General features: G+C 42.9%; 1 long non-coding RNA gene across 1 annotated transcript; it reads left to right on the plus strand.

Annotated features, from left to right (window-relative positions):
• The first annotated feature begins 2,048 nt into the window (after positions 1-2,048).
• On the plus strand, positions 2,049-13,600 carry LOC139157737 (uncharacterized). Its single transcript, XR_011557561.1, has 5 exons — positions 2,049-2,135; positions 10,053-10,159; positions 11,616-11,751; positions 12,771-12,900; positions 13,412-13,600. It is a non-coding gene; the product is annotated as an uncharacterized lncRNA (long non-coding RNA).
• Positions 13,601-13,851: the final 251 nt, after the last annotated feature.

Below are 13,851 nucleotides of genomic sequence, written 5' to 3' on the forward strand. Positions count from 1 at the left end.
AAACTTTTTATATTTCCTGTCTCAACATAAGATGAAAAAAATGTCACTAATTTTCAGCACAATTGGTGAGACCCGGAGGCCACAAAATGATGTTTGAGAGCAACGTGAGACTCAAGCTACATCAGTTCTCTATTTGGAATTTATAATAGAGATTAGCTACATCATATAAATATTGTCATTTTTTTTATTTCATATTTTTCTTATGTATTTAACAATGCAGGTTAACAAGTAGTAATTATCTAACTTTCTGAATATCTGTAATGCAAGTAAATATCAGCCAAAAATTATGCTCTGTGGAATGAAAGCCTTTACAATTGAAGGTAGTGATTTATAGTCTTTATGTTGATAAAGTGAATGTCAGTGGAGAAATGATTCCAGTCTAGGGTTGCCACAATCTGGTACAGTATATAACCTTGCTCTCTATGGTGACTTAGGGATGGCTGGATCTCTTTATTCCTTGTCCATCATTAGTCCAACTATTATCCACATTGGTTTCCAGATATGAGTATGAGAGAGAAGGAGCAGGTGAAACTTTCTTAGTTTTATTTTGGGAAATGTGCTTACTTCAACTCAGGGCAATATTCAGCTATAACAGGCTAGAGAAAAGCCTAACATCTATTCTCCACAGACAGCTAGAGTAACACAAGCTTTTGCCTGCCAACTGTTTCTGTTTTCTTGGTTGGTTTACCCAGATCCTGGCACTGTTACAGCAATTGGCAGGACAACCAGGAACATTTGAGCAAAGTCCTGTATGATCTAATATATAATCTTATTATACAATCTGCTGCTCTTGTTGAAAAATCTCCGGCTTAATCTATCATGTGAATCAATGACAATATAATAAAATAGAGATATATAGAAATCCTTTTATTTACTGAGCCATACCTACGTTAACTAGGAACCATTACCAATGCTGAGAACATTTCATTTTTCATCCCGAAAATACTTTATGAATGTATCTTTTGTGTTGTTTGTGGACTATGCAGAACTGTGTTTACAGGAATAGCACAGTTTTTACATGAAGTATGCCAACATAAATCAAATGTCTGGGCCAAATATTTACAGAAATGCCTGGTCGGCAGCTTAAACCGCTGGCCGAAATTGCCCCCGGAGCCGGGGGACGCTGCCTCGAGCTCTGCAGAGCTCCGAACTTCCGGTTTCCAGCGAAACCGGAAGTTCAGCTTTTGGCAGCGCGCCAAGGTGGCGCGCTGCATGCAGGGCCTGGGGGGAGGACCTGGGTCACCCTATTTAAGGGTGGTCCGAGCAGGACCTCCTCCTTGCCCTGTTGGATTCTGAAGCGAACAGATGTCAGTCTTTTGGGGCCTGGGTGGTGGCACAGGTTTCTAGGGATCAGTTAAAGGGGTTTTTTTAGCAGCTGGAAGTAGCAGTTCAAGAGGCCTACAGGACTTTGGTGTAGGGAGCTTGGGGGAATTAAAATACTCCCCCCTCCACCACCCCCTCTCCCTTCTTCCTCTTCTCTTCTCTTCACCTGGGGTAGGGCGATTGCTGTGGGCCCATCCCCATTTGGGTTCAGGCCGGGCCTCAGGGGTGTAGGTACTCCCCCCCTCCCTGCCGGGTGGCCCTCCTGTTTTTGCCAAGGCCAATCCTCAGACCCTCCCAGCCAGGGGGCTTAGGGGCCCAGGCACCTGCCCATAGGCACACTGCCCAACCAGGTCAGGTTTACACCTGATCTAGCGATATTTTTGAACCTTTTTCTGGGAGGTTGGCTGACTAATTGTTTTTCAGACATGACTCCCAAAAGGAAGGCTTCGACCGTGGCCTCCCCTGGGTCACACCCTCGTAGGACGCTGGCCCCTTTTGTTAGGGCCAGGGAGATGAGGGAGGCAGCATCCACCCCATGGGGGTGGTTCTCAGTGGAGCCCCTGGTGGGGTGCGCTGAACCCAGGGTGTCTGCTCTTTTTCCGCCATTTTATATCGCCTGGACTGGATGGATGCACGTTGGGAGGTTGCCTTCGGGGTGAACCACAGGCCGGCGACTTCCAGACCTTTGGCTGCTTTATGAGCCCCACTGGGCCCCACAGAGTCACAGACAACAGCCACGGAAGGGAGTGGCCTGGCAACACAACCCTCCAGCCCAGACTCTCTGGCCCTTGGGGCCTGACAGGATGGCGGGGGTGAGTCTTCTGACAACACACCTACACTGGGTCACGAGGAGTTAACCACACTAACCCCCTTGGTGGTGCCTGGGGGGGTTGGGGCTCCCTCTTCCGGGGACCAGCACACCAGCAGTCTGCACCCAAGTTTGGGGTGCCACCGCCCCCCAACCGTGGCCACTACCGGGATCACACAGGTAAATACGCCCCCTGCTGTAGCGGGGGTTGGGGGTGTAACTACCCCTGCCCAGTGGCTTCCTACAATATCTGGGCCCTTGGGGCTTTTGGCTCCTTCATCCAGTGTACCCGGGAGAGTGGGGACAGGGGTACTGCCCACAGTGACCCACAGTGACGGGGGTGCAAACAGCCATGCAGCAGCTGCCTCCCTTGACAGCCGCTATGGCTGCTGCCGGGGCGGCTCAGACCAGTGTGGCCACTTTGGCCGACCCCCTGGTGGCCACTGGGGGTGCTATCCCCTGGGGCCTCCCATCTACCCCTTTGGGGTATCACCTGCATCCATCCATTCGGGAGAAAATCTGGCGGGGGATTATATTGACCTCTACACCCTGCTCAACCAGGAGGTCCCCAAAAAGGAAAGGAATGAGGAGGCCCGAACTAATCGAGCCAAGAAGGTGAAGGTGACACGATGCTTTAGTTCATGGCTTTATGCCTTTTTGATTTACACGTCAATCGTGATTCAGAAGGAACCGGGTAGGGCGGCAGCACTGCTCAAATACATCAATTTGATTGCCATGGCCCATTTCGAGGTGAAAGGGGATGCGTGGCAAAAATACAATGAGTCCTTCAGGATGAGGGTGGCGTTTGATAACTCCCTGCCATGGGACAGGGAGGTGCCTGACTTATGGTTCCACACCATCCAGAAGTCCGGCTCTGGACAGAGGACCGATAGTGGTCACCTGATGGAGGATGAGGAGCCTGCTGCCTCCCACACTGCTGCGTGGCAGGGTGATCGACTCACCCAGCTTTGTTTTGAATTTAGTGCCAAAGGTTCTTGCACATGCTTTTCTTGTAAATTCCACCACACCTGTGGCAAATGCAGCGGCACGCATGCAACGCATGCCTGCACCTGCCCAGGCAGAAACAAACCATCTACAACTCAAGCGAAAGGGCCACAGTCCAGTCAGGCTTGACCGGCTGGCCAGCCTCCTCCGGGGATATCGACCGCGCAATCGCGCGGCCGTCATCCTTCGAGGTTTTTGTAAGGGTTTTTAGAATACCCTACCGAGGCCCCCATACAGCTTTCCTTTCATGGAACTTTGAATCGGTTCTTGGAAAGGAGGAGCTAGTTAGGGCAAAGATCAAGTAGGAAGTCGATGAGGGCAGGGTCCTCGGCCCCTTTCCCTCCCCCCCTTTAACAGGACCTGAGCTCACCCCCTCATTGGGTGCAACTCAGTGCTGAGCCAGGGAAGACTTGCATATAGGCAGACATTCCTGAACCAGTTAATAGGGTTTCCTTTTGGCGGCAGGATTTGCTTTTCCAAGCAGACTTGCATTACACTCTGACGCATTGGGTTCCCTCGGTTTTGGGGAGAAACTCGGCGACAGATGGTGCCATTCCCCATGGCCTGCTGACTGGGCCATGCAGTGATCTCACTTGCAGTGATCTCACTTTCTTAGAAGTTTCCGTTAATAGTAGCCATAGAACTGTGGGGAGAGCAGTTAGCTAACTGGACTGTCCACTTTTGGTGCAACAACCTCGCTGTTGTCCACGTGGTTAATTCCCTATCATCAAGGAGCGAATGGGTTATGCGCCCAGTTCGCTTCTTGGTGAGCGGAGCCTCGGCTCTGGACACCCATAAGGTTGACAATGCCCGGAGACCTTTATCCATTCCACAGGTGTCTGCCCTAAGCGGGACGTGGGCTAGGTTGTGTACATCCCATTCAAAGCCTGCCTTTTCCACACGACAGCCATGATGCTCTTTTGGGAGCTTTTAGGAGTGAGGTTTGGGCCACATCTAAGGACAACAGCTTATGCACGTTACAATGGAGTGACATGCAGTACAGCAAGACAGGGGGTCTCCCTTTGCTTACGCTGACCCAGGGAGGACCATCATTGCCTCGGGCCAATCACTTTAGCGCCAATATCCAAGGTTAGGTTTCTTCTCTTGCGGTTAAGGGCCTTCCATGACATTAAGATAGTTTCCGCCACGCCAAAGGGACCCCCACACTAGTACCAATCCTGGACTGCCAAGTCCAGGGCTGGTGGTGATAGATCCTGACCCATCTGTTTTGGCACTCTCCCCGGATTGGCGCTGCCAATTGGTGGTGGCATCCATTTACAATTGTTCAGGCATTTCAGCCATTGGCGGTCATCGGTTTTTCCAGTCATACTGAGGGCCTCAGTTTACCGGCCATGTTAACTTTGTTTTTGTTTCCCAGCCAGTCTGCCTCTAGGAATGCGGTGTGGCTTGGGAGCCACAGCTTTGTCTCATGGACGGCAGGTATGCTGAACAATCGGCCTTCGGATCACGCTATCCCTGGGCCTGTGGTCCAGCTGCCAGGCCCACGTGACCTCTGGGCCGTGGATCATCATTACTTGCTAGGCCGCTGGGCCTATGTTGGGAGGTGCTCCTCCCTCTGGTTTTTGGCCAGTGCCGTTCTGGGCGAGCCCCCAAGTTGCTGGTTTTCCACCTTGGGCGCAATGGCCTTGGAATCCTAATGGATTCGTGGATTCCTAATGGAATCCACGATGACCTCTGGACCATCTCTGCTGTTTTTCAGACACGCGAATCGTGTGGTCCGACATTCTGCCCAGACTGGCTGGCGGAATGCTATATCACCTAAGGCCATCAACAAGCCAGGTTAGGTTAACCAGGCTATTGGCTAGGTGGTAAGGGAGTTAGGGGGTTACATAGTAAAACATCCTCTGATAAAGTTTTTAACGCCCTGGCTCTACCGAGCCGACAACATTCACCTCTCAGACAAGAGGAATGCCATTTCCCTTTCGGACCTACAGAGGTGCCTCCAGGAATTAGTACAGGAGGTTGGGGGGGGAGTCAGGGGGCCAAGATTGAGATCTGACCCCCCTCCGTGGCAGGTGAGGGGTGGAAATGGGCAGTAGGAGCAACTGCGCATGCTCCTTTTGGGCATCTTTTAAAAGGATGATGGACCACCTCTCTCCATGAACTATAGGTTGTTACAACTTCGGGGATTGGAGAGAAAATGCCCATGGGACTCACCGGATCCAATTTCCTTCAGGGATTGGAGGGTGAGCTTCTCCCACACGCCGAAGGGCGTGGCTCAGATCCAGGTGAAGGTGGCTACCTTCACCTGGTTCAGCAAGGAGTTTTGCCCAATGTTGCCCAGGAAGGTTCTGGCAGGAATTTCCACCCCGTTAGTTTTTGGCTTCTGCAGGTCCTTTGTTTATAGTTGAATTTGAATATTTAAATTTACGTATTTAAATTTACGTTATTTAAATTTATGCTAATTTAATAAAGTAACCCTGTATTTAACCCATACACTGTCTCAGCGTCTTTACTCCGCTTCCGGGGCAAATAAAATTAATAGTGGCCAGAAATATAATTAAACTAAAACTTAAATATCACCACCCATTTCACCCTGTATTGTTTACTTCCTGGTTATTTAATTCATTTGTGGAATATTTCATGTTGTGTATTGATTCATTTTTTAAAAACTACAGTGTGAGTCGGACTCTGAAATCGTGAGTGATTCTATATGATTGTCTAAAGCTCAGTCATAAGCTAGCATCAGGACCTTCTATTTTATTAGATTTACCTACTTCCTGGTAAGATAGCCAGGTGTTGGGTGGGGAAAAACAGATAAAAGTGGGAAGGATCTGGTAACACCCTCTCGACAAATGCAACAACCATAGATGGGATTTGTCCACCTATCGGTTCTTGTAAAAGTGAGAATTGGGAGATGGAAGCAGACTTTAATATGTGCTGGGGGCATCTCTCAAGGGTATAGCAGTTCTCTTTCTTTGTTTAGCCTAACCTCCAGTTTATAGAAACATAGATTGATGGCAGAAAAAGACCTCATGGTCCATCTGCCCTTATACTATTTCCTGTATTTTATCTTAGGATAGGTATATGTTTATCCCAGGCATGTTTAAATTCAGTTACTATGGATTTATCAACCATGTCTGCTGGAAGTTTGTTCCAAGCATCTACTACTCTTTCAGTAAAATAATATTTTCTCACGTTGCTTCTGATCATCATGTAGGACAAGCTTTTATTGTCAGCCGCCTCGAGTCTTCGGAGAGGGGTGGAATACAAGTCTAATAAATTATTATTATTATTATTATTATTATTATTATTATTATTATTATTAATTATTATTATATATTTCTTATAAGGAAATAATAGAATGATATATGAAAATGTCAGTATATGAAATGGAATGAGACTTATGGGCTTGGGGGATGGAAATAAGCTTTTTGCAAGTATGATAAAATATAATATATCAGTTTTACTTGCTTTTTCAATTGTTTCTTCCCAAGTTTTTGCTGGATGATTTTGGAGACCACAAAAGAAAATTAAGGTGTACAGGGCACCTGCTACTCAGGGATTGCTCATTCTTGCTCAAGAGTTTGGCATTTTAGTCTTAAAATGACTCTTAGAAAGAGACTGATAGAAAAAAATAATTTTACAATGTGAAACTCATATTGCTTTAAAGGTATAACCCCCCAGGAATGGAAAGTGGACCTGGAAGAATGAAAGAAATATATTTGAACAGATTAGAATTTATTTCCCACGCAAGTATCAGTTTCACTTGCAAATGGAATAACTTTGTTGTTACTCTAACTCAAAATATGATTTAAATGCATTTTTTTACATTTCCACACATCTGCACGTTCATATGTTCATTATTTTATTGTTTTACATTCTGCCTTTATTCTTTTTATAAGTATATTCTGTGGAAAGAAATGTTTCCACAGAAAGTGTAGAAAAGTGGAATTTGTAGGGGAGGGTTATTTAGGCCCCATTTATGAGCAAGAATGAAGGAAGGACATGGTTGCATAAATTGTTAATGGCGAGTATTCTGAGCAGAGTCAGGTTACAAGCGGTGTGCCACAAGGGTCTGTTCTGGGTCCTATTCTTTTTAATATGTTTGTGAGTGACATAGGGGAAGGTTTGGTAGGGAAGGTTTGCCTATTTGCCGATGACTCTAAAGTGTGCAATAGGGTTGATATTCCTGGAGGGGTCTGTAATATGGTAAATGATTTAGCGTTACTAGATAAATGGTCAAAGCAATGGAAACTGCAGTTTAATGTTTCCAAATGTAAAATAATGCACTTGGGGAAAAGGAATCCTAAATCTGAGTATTGCATTGGCAGTTCTGTGTTAGCAAAAACTTCAGAAGAGAAGGATTTAGGGGTAGTGATTTCTGACAGTCTCAAAATGGGTGAACAGTGTGGTCGGGCGGTAGGAAAGGCAAGTAGGATGCTTGGCTGCATAGCTAGGGGTATAACAAGCAGGAAGAGGGAGATTGTGATCCCCTTATATAGAGCGCTGGTGAGACCACATTTGGAGTACTGTGTTCAGTTCTGGAGACCTCACCTACAAAAAGATATTGACAAAATTGAAGGGGTCCAAAGACGGGCTACAAGAATGGTGGAAGGTCTTAAGTATAAAACGTATCAGGAAAGACTGAATGAACTCAATCTGTATAGTCTGGAAGACAGAAGGAAAAGGGGGGACATGATCGAAACATTTAAATATGTTAAAGGGTTAAATAGGGTTCAGGAGGGAAGTGTTTTTAACAGGAAAGTGAACACAAGAACAAGGGGACACAATCTGAAGTTAGTTGGGGGAAAGATCAAAGGCAACATGAGAAAATATTATTTTACTGAAAGAGTAGTAGATCCTTGGAACAAACTTCCAGCAGACGTGGTTGGGAAATCGACAGTAACTGAATTTAAACATGCCTGGGATAAACATATATCCATCCTAAGATAAAATACAGGAAATAGTAAAAGGGCAGACTAGATGGACCAAGAGGTCTTTTTCTGCCGTCAGTCTTCTATGTTTCTATGAATTCAGCAAGAGTTCTGGTTAGTTCCAGATAGCAGTATTTCTGCATTTTTCCTGATCTTTAAATCTTTCAAAATTCTTAGCCACAGTATTTTGAATGTGTATCTTCTATTAATTTTCAGACATATATCTGTGCTCACATCATCCCGATCTCAGAATGAATCTGAAAGTAGTCAAGAAGCCTGAACCAATCATAGATGAACTAAATAGGACATAACGTATTGAGGCATTGTGAACTATGGGAGCCTAGAGACTATGAGATTGCCAGTCAATACAGTCTGGTAACCCTAGTTCAAGGTGGTAAACTTGCCATGTCACATTGCCATCACGTTAATTTATTATGACATTTTCCCTTTTGTGAAGCTGGGGTGGGCCTGACCTGTGCATGATGCATCCGGCCCATGGGCTGCCGGTTTGACACCCCTGCTCTAGAAAGAGGACAGAGAAGAGCAACAAAGATGATTAGGGGACTAAGCTCTAAATTATATGAAGAATGATTTGCAGGAATTTGATTTGATTTGATTGATTTGATTTATTGGATTTGCATGCCGCCCCTCTCTGGAGACTCGGGGCGGCTAACAACAATAATAGAACAGTATACACAATAATCCAATAGTAAAAACTATTAAAAACCCATTAAAGTAAAAACCAAACATACATTCAGACATACCATGCATAAAATTGTAAAGGCCTAGGGGAAAGAGTATCTCAGTTCCCCCATGCCTGACGGCAGAGGTGGGTTTTAAGTAGCTTACGAAAGGCAAGGAGGGTGGGGGCAATTCTAATCTCTGGGGGGAGTTGGTTCCAGAGGGCCGGGACCGCCACAGAGAAGGCTCTTCCCCTGGGTCCCGCCAAGCGGCATTGTTTAGTTGACGGGACCCAGAGAAGACCCTCTCTGTGGGACCTAACTGGTCGCTGGGATTCATGCAGCAGAAGGCGGTCCCTGAGATAATCTGGTCCAGTGCCATGAAGGGCTTTATACACTTGGGTTTGTCTAGTTCAATGAAAAGAAGGATTAGGGGTGACATCAGAGGTGAAATGCTACCAGTTTTGTAGCATTTCACCCGAACCTGTAGTAACAAAATTCTACTGGTTCTGACGAACTGGTATATCCAATGATTTGCTGCTTTCTAGCTAATCTAAATCACATGGCACAGCTGATATCCCCCCGTCCTCGCTGTTTTACTAACCTTTGCAGACTCTGGTGGCTTGAAAATGCTCCTTTTCAGTGCTGCACAGTAGTGCCTGTGGCGTCTAGGCATGCACACAAAGCAAGCACAAAGTGAACCAGTAGCAGACTTCAGTGGATTTCACCCCTGGGTGACATGATAGCGGTGTTCCAATAATTCTTAGATGCATTAAATTGTTTGGGTAGAAGTGAGCAACTTCTGTTGGAACAATAGTTTATTCATAGTTTTCTCAGCAGTTGACATGGATTCTGGAACTGCATCAAAGAATTTTAACATGTTGCAGGGCAATAATAATCTGTTCAGATAATCCAATTGATTGATTGATTGATTGATTGATTGATTGATTGACAAGCATATCTGTGGAGATTCTCACTCATCCAGGTCATAGTTCTGCCAAATATCCAGCTGGATTGAGGGTGAAGGGGAGTTGTTTTGTTTTTTTTCCTTGAGGAAGAAGAAACTTTTGCTTCTCAATGAAGAAGCTTCAGAACTGATGAATCTTTTGAATGAAAAGTAAAATGTTTTCTTCCCCTTTCTCAAGGAAAAAAGAAACCAGCCCATTTGTCTTTTGAAAAAGCACCTTTGAGATGTTTTGTATATCTGGTGTTCCTATGCAAGATTTGGGAAGACAACTTGGTTTCAGTTTGGATGAGGGCAACAGTTCTCATTTTTCCTTAAAGATCTGCCTTATTCACCTTTATCAATGAGATTGCTAACTCTTTGTTTCCCAACAGGAATACTTTCTGTCCATGAACACTGAACTTTTTACTTCAGCCATCACCCGTGATGATTTGTCACTTTTTCTTTTTGACTCTCTTTCTGAAAGCTGTAGTTGGTCCAGGTACACAAATGAGCAATGTAATATACAGTGATACCTCATCTTACAAACGCCTCATCATACAAACTTTTCGAGATACAAACCCGGGGTTTAAGATTTTTTTGCCTCTTCTTACAAACTATTTTCACCTTACAAACCCACTGCCGCCGCTGGGATGCCCTGCCTCTGGACTTCCGTTGCCAGGGAAGCACCTGTTTTTGCACTGCTAGGATTCCCCTGAGGCTCCCCTCCATGGGAAACCCCACCTCTGGACTTCCATGTTTTTGTGCTGCTGCAGGGGAATCCCAGCAGGGAAATCCCAGCAGCGCAAAAACGGGCGCTTCGCTGGCAACACAAGTCCGGAGGTGGGATTTCCCAGCAAGGGGAGCCTCAGTGAAATCGCAGCATCACAAAAACACAGAGGTCTGGAGGTGGGGTTTCCCATGGAGGGGAGCCTCAGGAGAATCCCACCAGTGCAAAAACGGGCGCTTCGGCTGGCAAAACGGAGTGAATTTTGTGCTTGCACGCATTAATTGCTTTTCCATTGATTCCTATGGGGAACAATGTTTCGTCTTACAAACTTTTCACCTTAAGAACCTCATCCCGGAACCAATTAAGTTTGTAAGACAAGGTATCACTGTATTTAGCTACGTTAATATAGTAATAGTGTGTGAAATGGAATTTTGCCAGACATCTTTATGAAATATTTTAGGTCCTTTCAAAATGATATTGTAGATGAACTTAATATATTTGAAAATAATACATAAAGTATCTATATTAGCATTCCATTTTTAAGTATACATGCATAACTTGTAATGGCATGGGGGAGTTGAGATAGCCCTTCCCCCTAGGCCATTACAAGTTATGCATGGTATGTTTGTGTGTATGTTTGGCTTTATAATAGGGGTTTTTAGTTGTTTTTATTATTGGATTGTACATGTTGTTTTTATTGTTGTTGTTAGCCGCCCCCAGTCTACGGAGAGGGGCAGCACACAAATCCAATAAATAATAATAATAATAATAATAATAATAATAATAATAATAATAATTATTATTATTATTATTATTATTATTATTATTATTTTTAAAACTCATGTATAAACAAGGTCCACACATACTGGACAAAAGTGTCCTCCTTAATAATCTTGTAAAGAAGGTTGTGTAGAAAGAGAATTTTTGGTCATATGTATGTGTGCGTGTGTATGTGTGTGTGCGTATGTATGTATGTATGTATGTATGCATGTAGGTATGTATGTATGAAGGTCTTGGCATATTCAGGTTTCTTCCTGTGTAAACCCGAATATGCCAAGACCTTCATACTTGTACCTGTGAAAATCTATGAAAACAAATATGTATGTATATATATATATATGTATGTATGTATGTATAGGTATATGTACATATGTATAGGTAGATATGCATACCTATACTTGGGAAAATATACTAAAACAAATATATATATATATAATTTTTCATGTAGATATTGCTGCTAGTGTTGGAGGTCAATTTGATTGTCAATATCGTTTAGATGGTTTCTGTCATCCAAAGGACCTTCCCTGTCCTGACTGTTTTATCCCATATGGATTCTGTGAATTTAACCTCCATTGCTGTGCCAAGTAAGTCATTTTTCCCAGAGTACAGAACACAGATCAGAACAAAATTATTTGGCATTTTGTATTTACAGGTTCCAATCTCAATTATAGTCTGAATTTAGTTGGAATTTAGTTTATGGTTATTTCATACTTCAGGCATTAATATTCAATGGGGTAGCAATAAAAGAAATCCATATTAATTTACGTGCTATTACATACCTGGAAAATTACTATTAATTATCTATATAGTGCATTTACTCTCAATTGACATTAAAGGTATATAATTGAAATCTGTGTTTTTCCTGCTGAACAAAATAGGAACACAACAGATCATTGTCTATCATATTAATGGGCATACCAAATTATGACTAGTTCCACCCTACAAAATCCTTGTCCTTGTAATTTTGTTTGTATGCTATGTGCTATTGTAAATAAAGTATGTGATAGTGTAATATTTCACACACTATTACTATACATAATTCAGATCAAAGGGCTAAAAGCTTTTTTTAAAAAAAAAGGTCTTCAAAGACTTCCATCAATAATCCTTAACATTTTATTTTCCACTTAATAATTCCATGACATGTTTTTTGAAAAAAAAAAAACCATTCATGTATCGACCTACAATCAAACAACACCAATTATACATTTAATTAACAAATAGTTTAATCCTTTATGGGTGGTGGAAGTGGCTCAGCAGTAAAGACACTGGGCTTGTTGATTGGAAAGCAAGCAGCCCAGATTTGAGATCTGAGCAGTGAGCTCCCAACTTTCCCCAGCTCCTGTTAACCTAGCAGTTGGAAAGCATGAAAATGTGATTAGATGGACAGATGAGTAGATAAATTGGTACCACTTTGGTGGGAAACTACAGACCTCTGTGACATCATGCTTGCCACATGACCATGGAAATCTCACCACAAGTTCAATGGCCTTGAATCAGAGATGACTGGAGATTACTGGAGTGAAAGTTACAACTGCTTTACCTAATCTTTTATACCTACAAAGTAGTTTTCAAATCTAAATAATATATTATTTTTTATATACAGAGAAACATGGCTTCCAGAGTGTGAATATGCAACTTCACCAGCTGAAGTGTTGTTTCCTGAAGCAACAACTTTACAAATATTTTATGATGAAACCGAGGCACCAAAATAAACTGCTGTGACAGTCATTCAGGTAGATTGGCGTAGCTCAAATTACACATATTTTTTCCTTAGTGCTGATTAATATTGTCTATACATGTGCAGGGTAATAATTATAACATTAGATAACCTGTGACCTGCTGGGTCAGCATTTCAGAGATATTTCCTTACCTAAAAAGAGAAACAGAATGATCACAATCATGCAAAAGAGCAATGGAAGCAGGAGAGACTTTTGTCAGCTTCCTTATTGAGGAATTTGGGGGGTGGGTTAAGCTGACATGAAATTACTTCCTATAGCCCTTCTCTCCCTCCCTTATTAACTATGTTATCAATTACCAGTATTTCAATATTAACATGGTAGAGGGCATTTAAAAAATGGCTACTCCAGTTGATCAATTACTTCCCAAGCTTCCCTCTTGTTATTGTCAATTTTATTCATATCTGTCCTATGTTGTTATTCGATTAAATATCAGAATCTTCGGGCTTTCTATAACCAGTATAGAAAGCAAGCAACCAACCAACTTTTCTTCTACATTATTTTTCAGTCCCTGCTAAGTAAAAACATCTGAGTATCATCTAAAAATTGATGGAGCATTTGGAGATTACATAAATTTCCAAAAATGTTTGTTTTTATGAATTAATGCTTTATTGTGAATTAATATTGAATTAATACTTTATTTGCTGTATTAAAAAACTTTATTGTTGTCAAATGCTGAAGCTCATGTGCATTAAAACTGATACTTTCCAAACTTCATGGCCATGCCTCAGTTTTCTGTTCTTTTTGCTGATGCTTTTCTCTTCACTTTCTTCCAATTGTGGAAACTCGGTGTGGAAGGAGATTGCCTCTCATTGTAATAAGCTCCTTGACTCCATTCCTGTGATCCATTTAACTGAAAAAGAGGAAGGAAACAAGATGCACAGAAAAACCTTAGTTAGGAATGAATACAACCTAGCCCTTCTGCACTTTTCTACCCAGAATTCCTTT

This window comes from Erythrolamprus reginae, chromosome 1 (assembly GCF_031021105.1).
Source record: "Erythrolamprus reginae isolate rEryReg1 chromosome 1, rEryReg1.hap1, whole genome shotgun sequence".
Classification (NCBI taxonomy): Eukaryota; Metazoa; Chordata; class Lepidosauria; order Squamata; family Dipsadidae; genus Erythrolamprus; species Erythrolamprus reginae.